Consider the following 7469-nt stretch of genomic DNA (forward strand, 5'->3'; position numbering starts at 1 on the left):
ATATATATATATATATATATATATATATATAAATATATATATGTGTGTGTGTATGTGTATATACATATATATCTATACAGATATATATATATATACATATATATACAAATATATATATATAGAGAGAGAGAGATGCATACATACATTGTGTTTACAATCAGGAACAGGAAATATCAACCAAATACTAAGGAGCTGAGATACAGGAAGAGCAGTAAAATTGGACAACCGATGCAACCTTGTGGAGATAAAACCGAAGATTTCACCCTCGTCATAATCTCGAGAACGAAGAACCCATAGAAACTCATAATAAAAAGGAATACTGGTGAAATGTCCCAGTGAAGTCCTCAATAAAATGTAAGCACAAGAGATCTGATATAATGATTTGGGATAGACAAGAGAAACTGTGCACAGTTGTGGAAATTAGCTGCCCAGCGGATGTTAATATAAACCTGAAGATCAGTGGAAAAGAGAATACCTATGCTGAACTTCTGAGAAATCTAGAGTTAATCTATCCAGAGTACAAGTTCAGGTTTATGCCTGTAATTATTGGGGCCCTGGGATATGTAACACACTGCCTAAATATCAACCTTGAGAAATTTGGCTTCTCAAAACCAGAACGGAGAAAGCTAATTCGAAGACTACAGATCCAATCCTTTACTGGAACTGTAAAAATTTGTAGAACTTTCCAGTTTATCATTTATATATATGAGCATGTCTAGATATGCAACTATATGCATGAGAATACATACATAAAACATACACATCTGCACATACATGCATACATACATACATACATATATACATACATACATACATACATTCATACATACAAACAAACAAAAATACCCTGTTTTTGCTGAAATTCCAATGAAGGAACTTTGGATCTAGGTTAGAAACCAGTTCTTTCTCTATTGGCAAGAAATCTTGAAATAAAATGAATACTGACATACATACATACATTCATACATATATACATACATACATACATATGTACATACATACATACATACATACATACATACATGCAAACATACATATGAAGCTACATACGAAGGTACTGTGAATAAAGATAATCTCTGGATGCTGGCTTTGCTGGGTGGAGGTGCTTACCTCCCCTTTTTGAAAACTTATGGACACAGAACGCTTGTGTCACGTAGCCAACTGGAAACGATGTTTCCTGGGGCTAAATAGCAGTAGCATTCTTCCCTTTCCTGGGACTGCCACATTAAGTTGGCAACAAACAATCACATTATGAGAGACTTAAAAAAATATGGCAGTCGGAACTCTCCTCTAACAACGAGACAATAAATGCATTTGCAGTACCAGTGCTGATTTGAACATCTGAGATACTTGACTTGTTCTTTAAAGAGATCCACTCTATGGATGTTAAAATCTGTAAGATACTAACATCTACTGGAAATCGCTACAGTAATAGTGATATTGACAGGCTCTACCTCAGTAGAGATTAGTGCAGACAGCCGTCAGTCTGTAAGTGGAACAACAAATGTGTGCAAATCTTTTCTCAACTTTAAAATGTGACATTCTTTTGATTATATACATTCCAATGGTGGTACTGTAGATACGGCTACTTCTTCAGAGGAAGAACTTAAATAATTAAAAAAAGAGAACATACATGCATACATACATACATACACACATGTGTGTGACTTTAGTTCTTGCTGATTGAGTAAATTGACTTGTCTTTGGTATTACTGGACAAGAAAAAGACTTTCGTGCTTACCATCGACTCTGAGTGTCTGCTTAGTTTATCAAATACTAACACTGATTTACTAAGCATTTAACTTTTGATAAGATTCCTGAGCTTTATCGCTAACTCTTCCTTTTATAATCTATTTATGTTAATAAATATATGGCCCTAGTAACACTATTTAAAATCGTATAACGACATTTGCCATTACTTCTCTCAATTATAGAAAATAAGATTCTGAAGTCATTTGCCAGTACAAATCACACAATCCATTGTACACATCTGTCTTTTGTTTTGCATTATCCGCTCGTTATTAATGTGTTCTTCAAGATAAAGTATCAATACGGTTTTAGAGAAAAATTTAAATAGGTGAGTTCGGGGTACTTTCTTGAAGCCAAATTTTGCATTATAATTCAACATTGCAAGATAACTATAGTTTCGTTCATATACTGATCTGTGGTAGGTAAAGTGACCATTCTAAACATACTTCGACCGTATTAGACCTTCCCAGCAAAATATACTCTAACACGTACGTGCAAAAATGACTGAAAGAGTTTAGGTCTTGTGTGAAAATTCAGACAGCAACTTTAAAATAAAGACGGTTAAATAACTCCGGGATATAAATAATTTCCCGCAGAAAGTGCGGGTTAAGAAGCTTAATATAATGAGCTAAATGGAAATGTGGCTAATGATAGTGAATCTTCACATTACGGTGTGAATTGATTAAAGATTATTTTTGGTTCACATTAGATTGCTCTTTAGCTACATGTTCTCGAAGCAGAAGACATCTCTGAGAAATTTTCCTGTTCTCTATATAGATTCAGTCTCTATTGACTATCGATCACTCTATGCTTTTCCTACTTCTTGGATAATATTATTAATCCCCATTACCCATGATCAAACTCAACTAGTTTAAATATTAGTGTCTGCAAAATGTTTTCGTTGCAAGGATTATCTCGGCCTTAATTTCCAGTTGGAGCATTGTATGGTATTTCAGTTTAACGTCTCATGGCTGATGAGAGGCAGAATAGATTCTGGTGGGATTTGAACTTAAAACATATACAGTACTGTAGGGCACTTTAGTTGTTTACACGATTCTAATAATACTTTACTATTGTCTTCTACAAAAGTGTTTAACATCATGAGAGTTTTTAATTTTCAATTCCTGCTAAATGATATTTCTGCAATTCGCTCCAGTCCATGTAGCTTAATTTAAATGTTCCCTCACTTACCTTCAAAAGTATGTCAAAGAAGATGTGATATTAGAGATAGGAAATTTTGATGAGGTACCACGAATAGCTTAGATTTTTAAAGAAACTGAAAAATATGTGAGAATGCCCATAACTGCGACGGATGGCTCCAATAAGTTGCTGGTAGCATACAGAAGAACGATGTGGTTCACTGCTTTAAAGCTGTGTAACGAAAACTTGATGTTTCCTTTTTATTTTTTTTTGCATAAATATATAAGCTATGATTATAGTCGATTATAATGTACGCTCCTAAAACTGATATTGTCCATACCAGAAGGCTGAAAGTCTTTTATATGATATTACTTATGTTTGTTGTGAAACAGCTGTATCAATCTTGCTGTGAACATGGACCAACTTGTGCTTTGTACTGAAGTGTTTTCCTACCTTGAAGAGCAAGTTGACCATTTTGGAATAGAGGTTTGGCAAAGATATATTTTCCAAGAAATATTACCAAAAACTTTAAGGCCTGACAATAGTATATAGCTTGATGGCTTTAGCAGTGTTGTTCATGAATATGTAACATTTGCGTCTTTATTCTTTTTATCCCGTTTACGTCCAGAATTTTTTCCTAGTACATGAAATTAGTGCAAGGTTCAGAGAAGACGATGCTTCGTAAGCGGAAAAATAAATAAAACTTGTGGATGGAAATATTTCGTTTCTGATGTACGTTCTGAGCTGCGAAAGCATTAATGCACATTGAGAAGTAGAGGATGACACAAAAGAAACCAGAATGGTACCGAAGCTGATGCAAAATAAAGGGTTATCTTTCGGCCCTGAATCTTAATACACAATCGCCAGATTAAAAAAAATTACTAAGGATGTATGCATACCTGAACTTCTATATTTACTGAGTAGGTATAAAGAATGTGTAATATAAACCCATAAAACCGTTTAAAATAATAAATGAAACAGTGCTCTGATGTATTATGATAGTTTTAAGATAAGCGAAGTGAGAGAACTTTAGTAGTTTATATCTTCATGTTATAACATTTCATTTGAATAAATAGTAACCAAATGCATATTTGCAATATATACTACCACGCATACGTACACACACAAATATATATTCATACACGTATATGCACAAATACATATACTCATATATATATTTATGTGTGTGTGTGTGTGTGTGTGTGTGTGTGTGTGTGTGTGTGTGTGTGTGTGTGTGTATGTATGATTGTATGTATGTATGTACGTATGTAAAGTGAGAGAGATACATGTTAACATGCGAGGTTTGATCAATAAGTATCCTGACTGTTGCCATAATAACGAAGCTAAAGATGCAGAGTAAAGTCAATTGGCACAGATTGACATTGACCTCTGCTGTGCATGTGCACTAAGTTTTAATGTTCTAGCCTACTTCCGCTGATTACAGTAGTGATTCCAAGTAACGTGTGATCGTCGCATTGACCATGACAGAAAAGGTTATCGTGGTGATACCTGCTCAGAGGCCTACGCAAAGTTGCAGAAAGTGTATGGAGAGGAATGTATGAGCCACACACAAGTGTACGAGTGGTTCAGACGTTTCGAAGATGGCCAAAAAAAATGTCGATAATGACGAACATTTTGGGAGAACCAAAACCAGTAGAACTGAGAAAAACATCGCAGATGTGCGTACAGCTGTAAGGGTAAATCTTCGAATCACCATCCGTGAGTTATGAGAGGATGTGCAGGTTAGTTATGGTTCAGTTCATTTCATTAACACTAAAAAATTTGGTATGAGACGCGTGTCTGCCAAGTTTGTGCCAAAACTGGTTTCAGATGACCAAAAAGACGACACTCGGGTTTCAGTTGCACAAAACCCCCTTGATTGTGTCGAGAACGATAAAAACTTCTTGAAAAATTTGCATAGGACTCTGAGCAGGTATCGCCAAGCTATATATATATATATATATATATATATATATATATCGTTTTGATATTTGGTTTGCAAGATTCTTTATGTGAGTTCGTGTGTTGAAGCATATTCTGTTGTGCCTGTGGAGAGTCATTCTCTTTTAGTGCCTTATAATTTAATACACTCACCGGTAAAATTTACACTTATTTCTTATTTTTACTTTCCTAAAATTTTCGTTGCGTCTTGCAACCTTTGAAAAGTTGGCAAGACGCAACGAACATTTTAGAAAAATAAAAAAGAAATAAGTGGAAATTTAACCGGTCAGTGTATTAAATTATAAGGCACTAAAAGAGAATGACTTTCCCCAGAAACAACAATATATATATATATGTGTGTGTGTGTGTGTGTGTGTGTGTGTGTGTGTGTGTGTGTGTGTGTGTGTGTAATATATAGTTATCAATCTATCAATCTATCTATATATGTGCGTGTGTGTGCACATATATATATGTAATACAATGCTTCTAACCGATATTTAAAGTATAGAGGGAGACGGGGAATCGCAGGCAACATGCAGGTGTTATCAGATTGCTAAGCATTTTATTCTACTTGGATTCAACTTTTTATATTCTAATTTGATATCCAAGCTAAACTGACTTCGCCTTTCCGCCATCTATGATTGATAGAATAAGTAGATGAGAAGCATTTGGCTCCTGTACATCATCACACGTACTACAATTTTGCGGATTCGTGCCAGAGATAGTAATCGCTATAATTGAAGCAGCAAAACTAAAGACCATCCGACTAAATGCATTTTCTTCGTTATTTAGTCACTTAGTTTTGCTTCAGAGTTCTAGTCGTCATCCGAAGTGACTTTTATTTTTATCAAAGAGGTGCCATGAACCAGTGAAGACTTTAGTGGATTTGAAAACAATGCTTTTTAAAAATTGTATGCCTGTTTTAATATATATCAATCTCATTACGAAATTTTAAAATTTTCGAGTAATGGAATATTTATATCTGATAGTTGCTGAAGTGTTTTACCGAACTATTCTTGTTTTAAAATGCGTAGAGTATTGTGAGTAAGTAGTATAAACCATAGATGAGTGACCGAGCGGTTCGGATCACGATCATAATTCCTGGATCGCACGGTGTATATTATGCTATTCCAGTCTACTCAGCTAAAAACTAATACAACGGTGTGCTGGTACTCATTTCCGGCTGAGAAGATTCTCCCTACGTGCCGTTGTGTTAATGGGCAAGGGGGTTATGAGGATGTCTATATCTGCTGGTGACTGCGTTGGCACCTAAAACAAGTAGGGAAAACGATATAAATGTTACTAGTCCATACTCGTTCGAGAGTAACAGCTGGCTCTTTATAGCATAAACAGAACTAGTAAATACTTTGGATATTGAATCAATATTCTTTAAACAAAATTCTACAAGGAAACATCTACAAACATTCTTTGTAAGCTCAAGAACTATTTCTGCTTGCTGGTTAGCAATTGTGCAGTTTTACTGCTAAAAGTATTGGTAGAATAGAATATAAAATAAATAATATCAAGTACACGAACGAACTAGTAATGACCCACGCCATTAAAAATCATTTAGTGAAGTTTGTAACTTTGTATTGTTGTAGAGAGACGAAAATACTAACGCACAAATAAAATCCTTCATTAGAAATAGCAAAAAAATTAGAAGTAGAAGAGAATAAATAGTGTCACGTGGAAGAACTAGTACAGAGGTAACAGAAACTAATGTATAATTCCGAGAGTCCATACTAATGTAAGAGTATCTTGGAATTATTCACAATTTTGTTATACACAAACATGATAAATAGAACAAAAAAGTCCATCAAAATACTTCAATACTTTTTCAAAGATTTTAACTTTAAAATATAGTTTTTGCTTTTAAATTTCCACTTTACGTACACAATTTTCGTAGTCAAAAGTGTACCACAAAGACAAAATGTTTGAGAACCACTGTCGAGAGCAAATGTGATTCTGAATATAGTAACGAAATCTGACGAGTGTTTAATGAAGCTGTAACTTGTCTCTCCGACCGTCCCCTACAGTTGAAAATTTTATTACCACGCGATGTTTTTGTCTTACAAGTATGCTAAGAATATGTTTAAAGAACTCAGTTTACAATTTCAGTCCCAAATATACCACGTCGATGCATGAATTAATTACTGTATATGGCTAACTTTGCACCTCTACATAAATGAGTGCTATACTTCTTTTATGCATATTTCCATAACTAATATTACTATTTCAGAAAAAAATATTATTGCGAGTAGATTAGATTATAAGTGTCAAAACACATTATTTCCAGATGTCTTGTAAAATATTGAAATATTGTTCATGCTATTGGGTAATCCTGGTTGCGTATGAATGAAATTTATTGATCAAGGGGAAGGTCATACATTTTCATGTCAAGATACCGATAAGTATGCCAACGAGTGTTTCCCTTCGTTTTGAAAATGTTTTTATAACTATTCATTACTTATATAACACCTATTGATTTATCAGATACGCACACACATACATACAAACACACACACTTACAAACACGCACACATATGTACATATATATTTATGTATATATATATATGTATATTTATATCTTTATATCTCTCTCCCAAGCTGTCTGTTTGTCACTTTCTCACTCTCTCTCT

This window comes from Octopus bimaculoides, chromosome 1, assembly GCF_001194135.2.
Source record: "Octopus bimaculoides isolate UCB-OBI-ISO-001 chromosome 1, ASM119413v2, whole genome shotgun sequence".
NCBI lineage: Eukaryota > Metazoa > Mollusca > Cephalopoda > Octopoda > Octopodidae > Octopus > Octopus bimaculoides.